Genomic DNA, 19270 nt, shown 5'->3' on the forward strand with positions numbered 1-19270 from the left:
CACCAATCTTGTTCGTTATCGTCGTCGCCATGATCGTTCGAATCAGTGATCGTTCCCTCCAAGGTACGAGCCAGATGATGTAGAGGTGTAGAGAGCGTCGAGAACAATGTGTGAATTAAATTCAGTATAGCAATTCCTATTGCATATTCTGTCGTTTTGACACAAATGTGATTAAAAAGATTCAGGAAAACCGCCACTGCTTACCATATGTCACGCTTGCATCCCAAGTACAAAACTATGCCTCTCTTGACAGTCTATGGGTGGCTTCATTACCTGCTGTGGTGTGTGTGTGTGTGTGTGTGTGTGTGTGTGTGTGTGTGTGTGTGTGTGTGTGTGTGTGTGTGTGTGTGGTGTGGTATATGGTGTGATGTCTTGGTGGTGTGGTGTGGTGTGGTGTGGTGTGGTGTGGTTTGTGCTGTGATGTCTTGGTGGTAGGGTGTGGCGTTGGTGTGGTGTGGTGTTGATGTGGTATGGTTTGGTGTAGTGTCGTGTGGTGGTGGTCTGTGTGTGGTGGTTGTGTGGTGTGTGGGGGTGAGGTCTGGATGACGGGTGTGGGCAGTGGTTAATGTAGGGTGTGGGTGTGGGGTGTTTGTACCCGCAGCACAAACAGCTGAAGTAGACTTGTCCAAAGGTAACAGATACCCGGTGTGTGTACAGTTCATAGGGGCATTTGATCATAGCTAGGTGCATACATATACGTCAAGATAAGAGCATGAGAGCTACACAATCCCAACTCACCACAGTCAAGCACACGCACACGCACACGCACACGCACACGCACACGCACATGCACACTCATACACGTCGAGGACAGGAGCATACTAAAATATATAATCACAATAAGTGTACGCATAAAAGCAGCTATTAAACAAATGTAATCATATGAGAAACAACAGCTGAAGAACAACTGATGAATGATACTGCATAAAAGTGAACTGCTTTTTGGAATTAAAGAGATCTTAATGCACGGTACCTACGACCGGAGGGTTACTGTTGATAACAATTGTACAAGAAATGACAGGAGTCATTTAACATCATTCACCTAAATTATGAGTTTGGCCAATTTTGACCATTTTCTGAAGTTTCTCAATCGAACATCTTCATTTCACGTATAAGATTCCACACCTACATCACTATAGGGTATGATGAAAGTAAAGAGTTAAGCTTGAAAAAAAGATACAAGACAAGAAGCAGGTCCGCCATGGCACAACAATGAGCGAGATTGATGGCACCATGTTCAGTATGTCACAGGGTCGGTTAACTTTGCTATAAACACAGCATGCCCATAGCCCTTTCGGTGTATACTGGCAGACAAATTTGACTTTGACCAACCAGTAGAGTGTCCCAGTGCCTCTGAAGCAAAGGTGGAAAATTGTGAAGGATGAACCGAAGTCTGAAAAGAAGAGCAAGAAAAAAAAGAAAGAAGGATAATCCTTGGATGCATCGGCCATTGTGTGGGGGTGTTGTTCCTTTGACTGTAAATACTTCCCTGAGCATTGAATGGACACGGGTACCAGAACATGATATTGGACGGTGTTGTAGTGCCTCATGTCGATAAACACGCTCTCGCCACACGTCCAGGCTTCATGGACGAACATGCCAGAACATATCATGCTCGTGCTGCTTTTCAGCATATCCAAAACAACGCCACTGAAAACCATGGCCAGCCATAAGTCCAGATACGACTTCCACAGAGCATTTGTGGGACATTTTGGGACGCAGGGTGGGAGCAAGGGATCCTCCAGTTCAGATCCATGCATTGCATGATGAGTGGCAGCAGATGCCCCCAAAGAGAATCAGGCGACTGGTGACCAGCATGCGACGGCGTGTGGCAATGTTATCCAAGAGCGAGGCAGTTACACCTGGTAACCAATTAAACCAGTCATATTGTGTGTTTGACATTAATGAAATGGGAGTCTGTGTTGTGTGTCTGTTGTAACGACCCAGGCAGCCAAAATCTCTTCACCTTGTTTTGCGGTGATTTTAGTGAATTTTAGTTTGGTACAATTAATTTAGTTTTCTTCAATTAGCGATATTCATGACGAGCGCATATATGTGGCACAGTATTTGTACTCATTATACACTTATCTTAAGGGGTCAAGTAAACTACACAATATGTCCTACGTGATAATCAATCTTATACTACAGTCTACATACAGACAACGTTCCAATGATATCACGTAAAGCTGTTCTCACCGTGACACTGGAACCCCTAGCTTAGGAACAAAGAACTGCGACAGCAAAGTATTCTGCTCAGATGAACAGGAGGGCTAGAAATGTATTTGGCACACGATTAACATAATAGAAACCCGTTGGTTAACTTCCATAAAATCTAGGTTAAGACTGGAGTCTCGAGATTGCTGTGTCATTGTTTACAGACAAAAGAGTACTGAGTACATCCCCGAGAATGCTGACCTCGGGAACATTAATCACCCGACCGCTCGTTCATGGCAAACTTTTTTTTCTTGTTGTAATCTATCTTTAGTAGAAGTGTACATGTGAGTTTACATTTTACTTTATAATCCCCTAATAACTTGTCTGTTTTATTGGCACTTCAGTGTTCATGCCTTCTTTATAAATACATTTCCTCTTTATAAAACTTTGAACGTTTGTGTTGTTTGATGCGTTGTATGCATATGTTCTCAACAATGAGCACCAAATAGGTGACAATCAGTGAACATTACTGTAATTCCGAGTTCCATTACTGTAATTCTCAGTTCACCTCCGCGCTTGTGTTCATCTGTCATTATATTTCAGAGTGTCATGCTTTAAAGCATCAGTGAAAGTGTGGTACCTGTAAACAGTCATTTAAATGTCAGTCTTAAATGAAAACGTTTACAAAATCAAGAATAGTTGCAAAGAAATGTTAAACACTGTCTCGTTGACAATCATGTGAAGTGTCGAACATAAACTGAAATTATTTGCATATGATATCGTGTTTAGGATAAATAATTCCAAAATGCAAAGCAAACTGTTTTGCAAGTAAAAGATCAAACCTCTGTTTGGAGCAAAATAGAAAGTTTTTGCATTTGCCCCTTTGTTATATTGGCGCTCTCGATAACCTAAACATTTAAAACGAAAAGGATAGCACAGTCTACCTTAACGGTAATCCGAGTGTATTACCTGTTTCACCAAATCTGTACTGCTACCCGGCACGTTTTATTCTTGCATTCACTGTAGGGATGGCTTATTGCCTATGGATTGAGAGCGGAAATGGTAGCTGGTCATATACAGCACATAAGCTTTCTTAGATTCGTCCATGACGCTTGGACTCCCTTCCTGTTCATATTCTCCGGAGAAACCGTATTTCCAGTCAGCCAGCCAGTTGTCCCGTAAGGTCAGGGACGATGGGTTAGCCTGGTGGTTAATGCGTTCGCCCATCACGTAAAAGATCTGGGTTCGATTCTTGTTGGGCACAGAGTGTGAAGGCCATTTCTGGTGTTCCCTACCGTGGTAGTACGGGAATGTTGCTGAAAGCAGCGTGAAACTAAACTGACTCCTCGTTTTTCGTCTTAATCCCTAGCTAGTTCCTCTGACGACCTGCGCACGTTGACACGATTGAAAAAGATGTAAACAAGCCTCATACACTTCTCATTTGGACCGAAGAGTAAAATCTACAAAGGAAATGTGGCGGTATTTAAAAATGAGACCTCAGTTACCAAAATGAAGTCGGATTCCCTATTTAATGCAAAACTAACGACTCTTTACATAAAGGGAATATAAGTGTAATTTCATTCTTTTCCTGTTTTCGTGCTGCAATAAAACATTTATGAAGAAACCTGGAAAAAGCATAAATGAACACTTGTGCTGTCATGTTTCCCTTGTTTGTTTTCCTAAGTATATATGAGAGAACACATGGTATTACCATTGTTCAACACTGATTTGTAAACACATGCATGCGATCTTGCGTGCATTATACGATGGACAACTCAGGGGTTTTACAACTGTAGAAATATTTTGTCTCGGTTGATTTTATGAATTTGCATTTTGATTTATCTGATTTCTCCAGTGTAACTGTTCTGTTGCTCAAAGCAACATACAGCCCGTGCTTGGTAAATCTTATGAGGCGCTACTTCCGGTAATAAGCTGGTTCCCGGCACTATGTGCGAACCAGCTTGCGATATGCGAGACGGGGCCCACCTTACTTCCGGTACTAGATTTCTGGTGTCAATCTCATTATTTAAGGCCTAGCTCTGATTCCATATTGCGCGATCACCATATATGACTTTTCTGGACCGGACCAAGTGTACCACTATGCTTAGTTGTCGCAGCCGTTGAAAGTAATACTTAGCTAACTTGGGGATGGTTAGATCGAAAATGTGTTATTCCTGCAAGGATTATTGTTTCTCGCGAACTACTAAACCTCAGTGATTATTTCCACAGAGATACTTTGAAACAAGATGGACTCCAAGGATGCGGAAAGTGACAATGGAGTTTCAACAGTGAAGGATGTTGGGATAGAAATGGACACGGTTGACACAGCGGACCTTGATGACAACTGCTGCAGCTCTTCGATCTCGCGTCTTCAGAGTTCAGTCAGTAGATTTTATAAACATCACAAGGGGAAAGCGGTTGCTGGTGTACAGTACACATCCCTGTGCACTTAAGAAACCTCACTAATCCACTGCGAAATGAGCAGGTGAGGGCCACATGAATACGTTGAAGCACGTAGTTGCAGGTACAGCAACGTACAGTGAACTTGGACAAAGTACAGTAATTCTATGTCAGTATCCACCCAGCTGTGAACTGGAAACCCACATGAACTCGGTGCAACTGGTGGCAGCAACAGCTGTATGATCCACAGGGAATTGAGACTGATAATACGCTTCATAAGATTGACATCCAGCGATCGAGGGAAGAACAGAGCAGCTGAGCTTGATATATGCTCTGTATAAATGTTATTATGAGTATGACATTGTCCTCACGAAAACAACGACACGTCCTTTGTCACTTACAGGACATTCCCTGATCACAGACGTAGACATGAAAGGTGTATTCGTCTCATGGTTGTGGTACTTGGAGTTCTGTACCTGGTGAACGAAACAATGAAAGGTCACTGCAAGTGCACCTGACTTGATAGTGTTACATCCTTTTGTGGGCGTCTTTGTAGTGTTTGGGATATATTCTTCACCAGTCCGGCCCAGGTAAGCAGGGTAAATGAAGATAGAACATGATGCATTACATCTTTTCTAATTGCATGGAGTGATTTGAACACTTTTGCTCAATCAAAGATTATGATTATACGTACGGTCTTGAAGTGTATCATTAACTATCGTCGGACCAAGATACTACACAAAGTCAATGGTCCAGACTCACAGTTGTTCATTTTTGGGAAAGCCCCGGAAGCTGAGCGGGTTAGGCGTCTGACTTTGTGCTGAAGGTGCTGGTGTTGGTGTTGGTGTTGGTGTTGGTGTTGGTGTTGGTGTTGGTGTTGGTGTTGGTTTGAATCCCGACAAGTGAGTACTAGAATCTGTACTTTGCAAAGAAAAATGTAATCCCAATTATATCATTTCTGCATCGTCGAGAATTGTTGTTAACAACTGTGACAATTCTGGAGCCTTACGCCATATAGGCATGTTCAGGGGAAAACGTTTCTTTTCTACCGTCAAGACAAATTCACTTTTTGGCCAACACCCGGTTGTAATTACTACGTTGTTTGGTACGAAAGGGCATGATAAAGTCAGGATCAATCGACTTTTCTTTCAGCTGAAAATTATCATACATATGAAAAGACTTTAATTTCATTCTTCTGTCTTCTTTCATCAACGAATGTAACAACTGTAAGGGTATGATCTGTTTCAACTATAAAAAAAATCACTGAATAGTTTTCTGTGACTACCAGTGCCATGTCAGAAGATCGCAATGGTCACATATATGTGTACACAAAGCTCAATGAACACGTAAATATCCTGATTAGAACTGGTCTACAGCCATCCATGCTTGACGTAATAGGCGGCTAAAGGTGGCAGGTGGTCAGGCTGACTGAGTTTAGTATTACGCCGCATTCAGCAATATTCCAGCTATATTGGTCTGCAAATAATCAAATCTGAACCAAAGAATCCAGTGATCAACAGTATGTGCATCGATCTGCGCAACTGGAAACAGATGACATTTGTCAAACAAGTGAGCGAGCCTGACCACCCCATACCGTTAGTCGCCTCGTACAACAAACATGACTCACTGAAGACCAGTATTCTTCACAGGTCGGTCGGAATCACTGATCTTCTTGAAATGTCATTGTATCCCATTTGGGAGGATCGATGCTCATGCTGTTGATCACTGGACTCTCCGATCCAGGCACGATTCTTTTCAGACAAGAACCATGTAGTTTGAATATTGAGTCCTGTGTTAAACAACAAACAAATAAAATAAACTGCATGCAAATGTATTGGACTACACATTTTCGTCTTCAGGTGAACTGGCAGTGTACTGGGGGATTGTGGTACAGTTTGCCTTCTCCCTCCTAATCTTAAGAAAACCGTGGTGGTTCGGAACGTTTCAGTGGTGTGGAAAACAGGTGGAAGAATTCATAGCACACGCCGACGATGGAGCCGAGTTTGTGTTCGGAAAGTCCTTCCGGGAGCATTATATCGCCTTTGCTGTGAGTTGAAGAATCATATCCTTGAAACCATTACTGTGATCAATAAGTCAAAGGACAAAAGGTGTGGACTAGATTCATGTTTCTCGATGTTAGTTTTTGATTGGACAATTTCGAAGCTATTTATTCATAGGTATACAAACTGATATTTCCAGATTTGCGATTCCGTAATTTAGCTTGCACCCTCTGTTCCTCTGTTTTTAACCCGTGAATAGCCGTGTTAGAAATTGATTTTAGTCAATTAAAAATTCGGTAACTTGTAAGAGGCGACTAATCGGGACCGGCTGGTCATACTCGCTGACACATGTTATTGTATCTCAGATACGTAGATCGATACTCATAATGTTGATCACTGGATTGTCTGACCCTGACTTGATTATACAAGCATAGACTTGAAATATACCTGAGTTGGTGCTTCTCTTGGCCTCCGTGTGGAATGCATCCTCGCATGTGGAGCGTGTCAGAGGGCTCTGTTTCTGCGGCCCTCCTGCCAACTGTGGGATAATGCATAACGTGAGATGGGATAAGTTTAAAAATTTGGAAATTTATAAATTGTATATTTATATACTTATCCTATCTCACGCGATGGATGCCCATCCAACCTGTCCCACTTCACTGAATACGGGTAGCTCCAAGACGAGAATGACAATTACAAGTCGTCACGTGGTCAGCTCAGCTGCACGAGCAAGATGATTGACAGGTGTCTATAGCGGGGGCAGAGGTCGGATGGTCAGAGGCCAGGAAGATTTGATTCAACTTAGCTGACAGCACGTTTCCACACATGGTCGAAGTGATAAAGAGAGATGCATAACGTGAGATAGGATAAGTTTAAAAAATCTTATATTATTAACACTCGTTTATCCTCCATGTATATATTAACCTTGTTCAAAATGTCGTGTAACATTTGCTTCTTAACGGTGTCAGCATCCACATCAAAATGCCGCCTATTGCAATAAATAAGTTCCATAAAATCGGTCCAAAAATGTGTTCCTCTTCTCAGACACTTTAAGTATGTTTACTTGTAGTCATTCGTGATATTTAGTCGCCTCTTCACCATGACTGCTTTTCAGAAACGAACGCATAATTTTCAATAATATATGGAATATATTTGGTACTAACGAGCATTAACCCGCCTTTATGCTCAGTTTATCATATATGTTTTGTCTGAATATTCATAGCCCCCGGTACGTTTCAGTAACACCGTGGACGACACAACATATATTTCAAACTGAAATATTCGCAGTAAAGTGAATGTAAGCACGATGTTTAAAGTTTATTAGTTATATGCCAAATGGGGCTTAAAATTTATTGCTTTGAAACTTGAAGCTATGACTAATTACATTAGTGGAACAGGTCAAAAAGCACTCGTAAAATCTCCAAAACAAACCCGCTGGATCGATTTGTCACGACTCGTTGGTCTCCGTAACCTCCAAGATAACTCCTGACCCTCTAGAAGAATGTTATGTACAAAAGTCCAACCAACCAGTAAGACGTGGGTACTTTGATAGAACTGATCCCGAGTACTTAACACGAGTATGGCAGAACGTGATTCTTGGTAAAAACCGTGAAAATAATGTGTCATGTTGACATTACAAGGACATCGTTAACATAATCATGTTGTCTGATTTGAATTCGTTTTATGAAGATAGGGTCATGAACTCTCAGAGATTCAAATACACTCACGTGCCTATGTTAGCATAATCTCTTCCGTGTTAAATATTGAACAGTGAAAATCAGGATTAAAACTGATCTTCAGCAAGGCATGCGTGTAACTGGTAACTAGCGAGATCGTTAGGTGAAATTCTCTCACTTGGTTGACACATGTACAGTATCCTACATCGAATCGCAGTTGCATAGATAGATGTTCCCGATGTTGATCTTTCACAGACCGCTGCTATATAGCTGGACTACTGCTGGCTGCGGCATCAAACAAGAAACAGTGAGCAATTAAATTCTTGCTCATTCTTCGTCAAAGTATGACAATTTCACATATATACTTCGTGGGTTTTTGTTATCATGATGGGTCTAGTCGTGTATTTGAATAAGTCGTTCCCTATTGATAGCGTTCGCTAGCCATGGCTCTACATTCACCATTTTAAGTCTAAACAATACTTCCAACACGCCTGGTCCACATCGGAAGTCACGAAATTGGACTCAGAATGTTTGCATGCCAAACAGCAGTGCTGAGCCATTTATGTAAATATAAGTTCAAGGGTATCACTACAATCAATACACATGTGTTTTCACGTTTTACCGAAGCTTTGGCCCCACCCTCTTCAAAAGAAGGAAAGAAAAAAACTGAATGAAGTGGGCACAGTATTGATGTTTGTTGTAAATGTTCCTCTTGTTGGGCGCCTTTACATATTTTGAACTGAAATTAAGAGATCGACATGCCTGTATCACACACATGGAAATATGTTAGTTATGATGACATTGTCTCTTTCACGTAATCATACCCCATCTATTGCCATCTGCGCATGTACGTGCGTACGTGCGTGCGTGTATATGTAGATCACGCTAGGTGTTATATTCCTTTGTAAAGGTCGGTACAACCCATATGTACGTCCGTTGGTCACGACAACGCCGTGCCGTTCGTATTCATCTATAAACATACCAGGTATTTACTATTAAGGTCGATGAACACGATCACGAAGTTCTTTAAAGATATTTCGAAGTTGGTTTGGTTTAGTTTCTAGCTTGAAGCGATACTCAGCAATATTCCAGCTATATAGCGGGGATCTGTAGATAATCCAGGCTGGACCAGACAATCCAGTGATCAACAGAATGAGCACTGATCCACGTAACTGGGAAACGATGACATGTGCCAGTCATGCCAACGAGACAAACCACCTGACGCCGTTAGTCACCTCATTCGACAAGCATGGGTTACTGAAACATTCAATTCTAACCCGGGTCTTCACGTGTAATTTCGCTGTTGGACGAACATTACATGTGTCAACCAAGTCAGTGAGCTTGACCACGGGATCTCGTTAGTCGCCTCTTACGACAAGCATAGTCGCCTTTTATGGCAAGCATGGGTTGCTGAAGGCCTATTCTACCCCGGGACCTTCACGGGTAGATCGGGACTGAGGGGAAAAGTGATTCAAGGTCGCGTTCAAGATACACGTGCATGCGTAGCTGCTTAGACGCTGACACTAATGCCATATATCTTGTGCTTGCTCCTCTAAGATGCCATACAGCAGTTTGACATGTGTGTTCCAGTTGATACCAAATGTCGAATAGAGTACATGTACCAAGGAGACCCACCTCCCGTTTTTGCACGATCTGGGGATAAAGGGACTGACTAATACATTATTACCGAGTTGGTAGATAACTGTGCTTAAATATAATTAATATATAATACTATGAAAATGGATTAATTTTTTTCTGAAATTAATAAATAATATTGGATTCTGTTCATCATCAAAGCCAAAGTTTTAGCCTTGGGGGATCAACAATTCCTAGTTTATGTGTGGATGGGCCGTGACTGAAACCAAATGGGTTTTAAGTTATCTTCACAGTATACTTAATCTAATCCATCATGACTTTTTATGATTGTAGTCCTCTCTTGTAGACCTCTCTACGATAAGAAAAATATCACTTGTTCTGCCACCTGGAATAAGACTGACATTCGGCTGCTAAAATATATCTCGCAAATACAGCGCCAGCACTGCTCTTTCCTTCACTACCATGGCAAGTAGTAAGATCAGAGGTGGAATTATTATTAAACACCAGACATCGGAAACAAACATACTTACTTTAAAGTAATAGCACAAATGAATTAAGAAACAGTTATGAATCTAGCTTCACAGAACGTCGTGTGTTAGTTCACCTGATGGTGTGAACGTTTTGCATTGAGTTTGGTAAACCCTAAAACATTTCCACACCCATGGGACGATTGTTTCCAGCTTCATAAGTTAGGGGCAGGTAAGCTGTATGTTCCTCCATTGTCATCAACGCTTCACGGTATCATGCATGTACGTGTTTATGAATGCGACTAAGCTGGTATCATTTTAAGCTTTTATGATCAGATCACAGTGAGAGAACAACAACAACAACAACAACAGCAACAGCAACAGCAACATCAACAACAACAGGTGTCATGTATCACCTCGTCTATCCGTACATCACTGTCTCACATGCTGCAGGTGGGGTTGCCTAAAATATAGGTTAGGTAGTCATGGCTACTGAGAGGTCAGGTTGTAATATACTGAACAGCAAAAGAAACGCAAGCTTCGAAAAAAATGAAATTTCATTCTAGTAAACGTTCGTGTTTATGTCTTCTGTTTAAAAACTGCTGTTCAGTATAGCTTTACCACCATCAACAGACCAAGAAACTGCGCATGTCCTGGATCGCAGCTGCTGGTAATTACCAGTCGTATTGCTCTGTCACGTGTTGTTGCAAGTTGCTGCAAGTTGTTGGAAGCGCCCAGGTGGGCTTAATATAATATTTCCCCTCTGTTATTTATAACTTTCATCTAACACTTTATCTCAGATTTACGTCTATAATTGGAGAGTCTACAGTCAATTTGTGTGCAATTGTGGCATTAAGATAATTGAAAGTCAAAGTCACAGTCTAGATACCTATCAATTTACTGTCACTCCTGTGAGATTTGTTAGAAATCAAATGCGCCCTAATCCTCTCAAATTCATATTCAATATTCGATACGTGGACTGTCGAAATGAGGAAATTATAAACAATCGTTTAATATCAGACTTGTCGTGACCCAAATGACCGACAAGACAGTTGTACTAAAAAATAACTTAAGGCATGTTTAGTGACATCTCTTTGATGTCACCAAACTGTCTATCAAACGGTGTCGTGCACAGAATGTACACTTCTATTTCCACACATAAGCGGTTTCCGGTCTCACGGAAAGCTACAGCACGGACATCGTACGGGGTCCGTGCGGAGGCTGGGAACAGATCGTAAGGTGATCGGGCGATTCGTGCGATTTCTTGGAACCGTGCGACCTCCATGCGGTGCCAGTGCGATGTCATACACGATTTGTTTGACTTTCTTCGCTGTTTGACAAAATCGTAGAGGCTCTGGTACCCTCAGAACCGTGCTATAGTCGTATGGCCACAGCGTGTCGCCGCTTGGAAATGGAGCTACGGGTAGGCTAAATGGGAACCAGGCAGCGTTCGAAAAAACCGCCGACCCGAACACCCAGCGTCTGTCCTTATTGTATCGGGCCGGCAGTTTCAAATATGTCCAGACACTTATGACCTTCAGTAAAAAGTGAGTCAATTATTTTCAGCTGGAACGTTTCCCTTGTTTTTCTTTTTTAACGTGCGGGACTCATCCATGGTCCGTCATGTTACGATGACTCACAGTTTCACTTCCTGGTATTACAAATCATGAAACCACTCTGTGTGCCATAGGCTTCGCTTGATTTTGTAAGAGCAGTGTAAAACTGTGTACAAGGTAGTCTGTTTTTGTGTTTATTGGTTTGACTTAACAAAATGCAATTGCAGATTTCATTCAGGGCCATAGATTTTTAAGCCTACAGGTGGCAGCAGGCCCTGATGGCCAGCTGGTATTTTAAAGTAGGCATAAAGCAGTCTGTCCTGTTTGTCTCTTTGCAGCGGATTTCACTTTAAACAAGAAACAAGAAAGTAAATCAAATAAAGTGAAATTGCCAATCCAATTGCTTTTACTTTGCCTACTGAACATTTCAATCTCAAAATTTTATTCTTTTAGGATAGAAATTGTTTAACAAACGATCATAGACTTATAATCACTATTATTGCTTTGTACTACAAGGGGGTAAGCGCAGTAGTTGGAATAGTGAAACAAACGCGCCTGCGGTACGTGACGAACGCTGACTCAGACCAAACCCACTTGTTTTCGGTGTTTTATTTAATGTGCGTACCCCCTTGTATTACAAAACAATAATAGCGATTTGAAACTGTGATTGTTTGTTAAACAACTTTTATCCTAAGCTGAGTACGAGTCTGGTATTTAAATGTGCAATGGCAAGGTAAAGCTATGAGGATTAACAGTCACAATTCCACTTTATTTAATTTACATCTTTGTGTGAAGTGAACTTCACCGGTACGTTGTCACTGCAAACATACCATAGTGACACTTTTCCTGAAAGTTTTCTCGAAACGTTCGTAGCTCTAAGAATTCTTAACTTTGATCGGAGCCAGTGTATTAAGAATGGGCTTAAGAAGATCGTAGGGCTACGAATATTTTGAGAATAGCTAGCTAGGACTTCAGGATGAAAACCTAGATCGTAATCGCCATTCAGGGGAAGCGACGACGGAGGGCATAGTATTTGCATGAAAGCACGTGCCTGGCGTGAACGTTAGATCAGGCGAGGGTTATTAGACATGGTTTCTCTTCATTGGTAATCCTGTGTATGATTATTGATGTTTGAACCAGAGAAAAAGTGTGTCAAAATGGTGGAAGAAGCACAACTAAATTCTAGTTCGCATTGCACGAAATTTGCGAGAAGCATAAAATTTTCGAAAAAACCTACCCGGCCATGGTCACATTAAAGGGCAGACAACCTGATGCTTATCCTTTCCACTCAATGCAGTGTTAAGAAGTGCAGAAGTAGGAAAAAACAGCAACTTTCACTGTGGGGAAAACCCCGGGCATTCCATGCCATGTGGAGTGAGTGATTATAGTTTCACGCCGCACTCAGCAATAGTCTGTCTATATGGCCTCAGTTGGTGAATAATCGAGTCTGGGCTTCACATATTGTATCCATGTGGGAAAACGAACACGGGGCTTTGGCGTGTGGGGGAACGCTTTAAGCTGAATGTAACTACACCGCCTCTCTAATAGTAGGCCTATATGGTAGGCTTAATAACCACTGGCTTTTAATTATCACGTAAGCGTTCCTTAAATGTTATAATGATAGTTCAACAGTATAGCTTGCAGTGTTCATAGATAGTGTAGGACATACACCATGCTGGCATCGACAGTCAGAATAATGGCCAACTCTGTTAAATGGCAAACTAAAGTTGATACACCACTCTTATTCATGTTATAATCCTGTGACACCTATTTCCCGTTACCTAAATCCATTGTCAAATCTAATTCACGCGTGTATGCTGATCGCGCTAGGTGTTATATTCCTTTGTAAATATAAACTCGGTACAGCCCATATGTATTTTCCTGGGTCACGCAACCGCCATTGCGGTCACATGCTGATTCATTTTCAAGGTTAACCTACTCCACGACTGAAGCTGGTGAACACGGCCACGGGTGAACACGGCCACGGTGAACACGGTCACGGGTGAACACGGCCACGGGGAACACGGTCACGGGGAAAATAATGCTGAGTGAGTTGAAAGGAGTTCATTAAAGGGGCAAATGGATGTGAAGCTGTTCAATAAATCCAGTTTTTGTGTCATTAGACAACTTGCACGGATTGTTTCTTGTTTAACGCCGTAATCATCAATATTCCAGGCATATGACTGCAGTCTGGAAATACTCTCTAGACTACACAAGCCAGTGATCAACATCTTAAGCATCGATTTACGCAACTCGGTTACGATGACATGGGTCAGCCAAGTCAGCGAGCCTGGGTTCCTATCCACACAGGGTTTGTAACGTTACGACGTGTAGTAACTCTGTAGTTTATCGCTAGCTTACGAATGTAAGGTCGTACCGCCACGAACGTTTTCTCCACCAGGGTCCAGAAAACATGATCGGGACGTCATGTTTGCTATATCACAATGTCACTGTATCCCAAATACGTAGATAGATGTTTATTTTGTTGATTACTGGACTGAGTGACTCAGTCGTGATTATTTACAGATATTGCTGACTGCGGCGTTAAACAACAAACAGACGAAGTAAACACAGTGTAATGTCTTTTTCTATTATACGTTCTGAATGTTCCTGCTTGAATGTATTAGTTCACACGTAAGAGGCGACTAACAGGATCGGGTGGTCAGGCTCGCTGATTTGGTGACACATGTCATCGGTTCCCAATTGCGCAGATCGATGCTCATGCAGTTGATCACTGGATTGTCTGTCCCAGACTCGATTATTTCAGACCACCACCTTATAGCTGGAATATTGCTGAGTGCCGCGTAAAAATAAATTCACCCACCCACTCATTAGTTCTTAAGGTGTGAAAGACCCAAAACAAGAGATGACCGTCTTCACTATGAAACAAGTTCATTCAAACGTCAACCAGCTAGTAGTGGATATTTTGGCTTTGGATCCCTAAAATGATATGACGATCAGGAGAGGTTGATTTATTTCTGGACATATCATACTGCCAAATACAGAAACAAAATACCTCTCTAGTGGGTATTTATGAAGAACCCGTCCTTGTACTCTTTGGATAAGGAGAAGGATAAACAGACAATGACGGAGTTGGCTGATATATGAGAACCACTAACCTACATTTGGCAACCTCAAACATCCTCGTCAACGCAACAATGAAATATCCATTCTCTAACATGACATATCCTATACAGGGGTGAAAAGGGGATCCCTTTGTGTGTTTGCCGAATTGGAAAGTCAACAACATTGCTAGTGTCCATCTGCCGGTCTTTCCGTGGACCTTTTAATCAAGCGAACTCCTTTAATCGTTGATGTCGATGGCTGTGCTTACAATCGCTGACAATCTCTGACAACTTATGCCTTTCTAAGTCTTCGGTTTTCTATGAAGGAGAGGTCCTGCTTGGTTGAACACGATTGATGTTTACGATCATCAAACTTGATGATAGTCATTGAGCTGGTACGGGAATTGTTTGCTGTTTGATTATTCACACTGCCGACATCAGTGGTCAGTCCATACTCCACCAATGTTCGTAGGGTTGTTTTTGTGGAAGTTCCTTTTTCACCAGATATTGATATATCATCTGATCAGCACTGCAAGACATGTAGTCGAGGCGACCATGCCGACTTATCAGCCAAGGACATTTGTCAGTAACTCTTGGTATGTCCAGGGCACGCACCCCCCCCCCATCTTTTGGGAATCGGATCGTACACTCTCCGCACTTCCTGCAGTTAAATGTTTTCTACGTAGGTTTTGATCTGTTTCCTCTGACGTTTTAACGCCAGGAAGACCCGTGAACAGTCGGGTTGAAAGTAGTCTTCAGTGACCCATACTTGTCGAAAGAGGCGGCTAACTGGATCGGGTAGTCAGGTTAGCTGAACATGTTGACACATTGCTGACGATTATTTACAAAAGGCGGGCAAGTGGCGGCTTTAAACAACAAACAAATCACAAAAATTGATATTATTCCAAACAAAACCGCCATACTCTTGTTTCGTGCAATCTGCACTTAAAACATACAGAGAAGTAAAGTCACTAAAATTACGCTTACACCCGACAGGAAGTAGTTACAACTAATTTCTAGATGACCACGGTGCAACGTCAGTTTCCGCGAATTTATATGAGATATTTTGTCTGATGTTTGTTTTTAGAAAACGAAATCCCTTGATCCTACAGTGAAGGATGTCATAATACAAATCATTTTAAACGAAATGTTATCAGAGAACGTCTTCTTCTGTTATTGCCCGCCATATGGCTGGAATATTGCTGAGTGCGGCGTAAAACTTAATCCACTCACTCACTCTTCTGTTATTTCATTGTCTAATACGCAGATCAACGACAGTAAATTTTCATGTTGACTAATGTGGCGGAGTGTGATCCACTGAGCTTGAGGTGCCGGGATCGAGCCCCCTGTGACCTGGTCAAAAAAACTTTGATTACTACTTTGTGTGCAGACTTTTTCAGGTTGTAATCCGCCATTTTTACTCGATATTCTGGCGAAACGTCATTTCCAGGAAATACTGAGTCACGGAATCACTTAAACATGCTCACGCTTCTGTAGTAGTGCCTCAGGCACAGTTTGGTGTGGGTTCAATTTTTTTTACAAGTCACTTGGCACGTGAGTTCAAGAAATGAAATCCAGGCGTATTTGCAGTTTGAAACCGAAACCGATACCATAATTTGATTGCCCGAAATGAAAACTGATTTGTCCCGGGCGTCAGGCGAGGAGAATTTTTAATTCCTGGTTTGGGTTTGTTTGTCATATTCCATGATCAATGCAAATAAGGTCAATCGTTTCTTTTAGGTTTCAGTATACAATTACGTTGTAAAAATCTCTATTTTGTGACTAAAACATATTAGGCATTACCTTAAATGCCAACAGCAATATGGAATAACCACATATCCTGTCAAATCTACTACTTATAATAACAAGGAATATAAACGCATAAAATTAAGCGTTCATGTTTATTTCTTCTATTTAAAATTAAATCAAATTTCAGAGCTTTCTGTATTTAGCTGTTCAGTATATGTGTGTGCATTGATCTTCAACAACCCATGCTTGTGGATGCTCATGCCGTTGATCACTGGATCGTCTGGTCCAGACTCGATTATGTACTAACCGCCTCCAAATAGCGGGAATACTGCTGTGGGCGGTGTAAGACAACAAACCAAACGTTTTTTCATATCATATGATGCATATGTTTGTGTTTAAAGATACATGACACTTCATTTTTCGACCTCGGTTTATGATTTCACTCCATTGGGAAACAGCTGCTATGTCAACACTCCTCTACCCGTACATCACAAGTTGATATCCAGTACATTAGACTGAATAAAATGTAGGTTAACAGTCTGCGCACAGCTCCTGGAACGCTGACTGTGGTAACGTGTAAGGCTCATTGCTTGTGTTGACCGTATTGTTGAAAGTTGTCGAAAGTGTTCAGGTGAGCTTTACTTTTCAATTTTCATAAGGAATAATCTCCTCAATGTACCCTTTTAGCTCATCTCTGCAACTAATATTTTCATATCTTATACTCACTGACCTCCAAGTCGTGATATTTTGTAAAATGGTATTTTCCATATTGGGCATGAAACCGGAGTCAACTAGTGAACACCAAAAAGATCCTTACTATACCATGATTAGTTTAACGATGGTTCAGTGATTTTCTATTCCTGTGTACATCTAAGACACCTGTCAGAAATCGGAACTTTCAAGTACTCGAACATTCTAAACCATTATTTAAATGTCAGACTGGCTGTAAGCCCAATATGTTGCAACGCTTTGTGTCTAGATAGTGCTCGAGTGTTTCAGGCAAGAATTATAATTTTTTATTTTTTTTCAGCAAAAATCATGTTTAAGCCCGGGCTTTTATAAATAAAGCTTGTTACCCCAACGGAATAGTTTTCACAGACCAGACAGTCTTATGCAGAACTCATGACGGCCATATATGCGGTATAACAATCTTGAAGAAATTACGAATAGTATAGTGAATAGGATACACATTTTGATACAAAAAATCCAACCTCTCTTGATTAAGTCAGCTTTTCCAAGATACATTTGTAAGAAATAGTCAAAGAGCTTTGCTCCTTCCAAAGCTTCCAGTTCGCCCACCGCGCCCCTCGAGATGTTTGATTATCAGTACTCGGGATACACCAGGGAGCAAATAACATTCTGTGGGAAAAGAAATGAATGTTTCACGATTCTGTGGAATGACCAGGGTTGGTAGGATAAAGTAAATCATGAGGTACGGGTGTTTTTGTATCATCCCATACTGCAATAGAGAACACTGAGCTTTATGGAAATGACTCGTCAGAAGCAAAATATGCAGTTTACAAACGACAGGTTGATCTAGCAGTTGCCGATGCACTCACACGCCCTCGGCTCATTGAATTTAACATCCATCCTATTGTGCATGTTCTTTAACGACTATCGCCAAGTGTGTTTGCATAGACGTTCAGCAAAATACAGTGTTACCGGATGACTGTCGCGCTCTAAGTACCACAATGTCTCACGACCGCTACCTGTATATCTGCGGATATCCCACTCTGGGTCAACAACCTATTGTTCTACCTGTCAAGTTTGTTAGTTTGTTGCTTAACGACGACCCCAAATAATGATCAACATCATGAGCATCTATCTACGCAGTTCGGTTACTGTGACAACCGACCTCGTTAGTCAGTGCTTAAGAGACACTTCACGACAGTAATGCACATAGTCATTCCTTTGCCTACCTCTCAACAACTGCCTCCTAATGTCGACTAGGAGATATTTCAGAATGATCTATACTCGGCTATCAAGTTTCGAACTGATATTTGACAAAGCGTCGTGAGGAATTGAAGTCGCGATTGCCAGTTTCAAATTTGCAAAGCAGTTTTTTAGTTGGCTGATGTTGACTTCATTTAGGTAATCCATTGGTCGATCAAAGATTGTTCTGTTGTGTTTTGTAATGGTAGCAACAACTACTTGATGTCAGATAATTTTCAGTCTGATATTCAATCAGGTTGACCAAGCTGCAACACATAAACGTGTGCACCTGTTGCTACTGACATTGCCTAGGCTGGCGTTACCTTTATAGATAAGCACTACTACACTGGAATGGAAATTCTTTCCTCTGGGAACAAAAACATAATATAAAATCAAAGCGATGTTTCCCATGTCTTATCACAAATGTAATATACACCGAAGTCCCCTAAAAACCCCAATGCCCACAGTACATAGCATTTGAGAGAAAGGTGAGGTTCAGACCGTTGGTTTTCGGGAAAACGAACCACGTCAATGTTTTAGTTTAGTTTTACGCCGCACTCAGCAATATTCCAGATATGTGGCTGTGCCTCGTCAAAGGCTGTAGTTTGTTTTGATATGTATTAACACATTATCACTTTTAATAAACTGTTACTTCTATGGAAAATAACTGATCGT

The sequence above is a fragment of the Haliotis asinina genome, chromosome 11 (genome assembly GCF_037392515.1).
Source record: "Haliotis asinina isolate JCU_RB_2024 chromosome 11, JCU_Hal_asi_v2, whole genome shotgun sequence".
Classification (NCBI taxonomy): Eukaryota; Metazoa; Mollusca; class Gastropoda; order Lepetellida; family Haliotidae; genus Haliotis; species Haliotis asinina.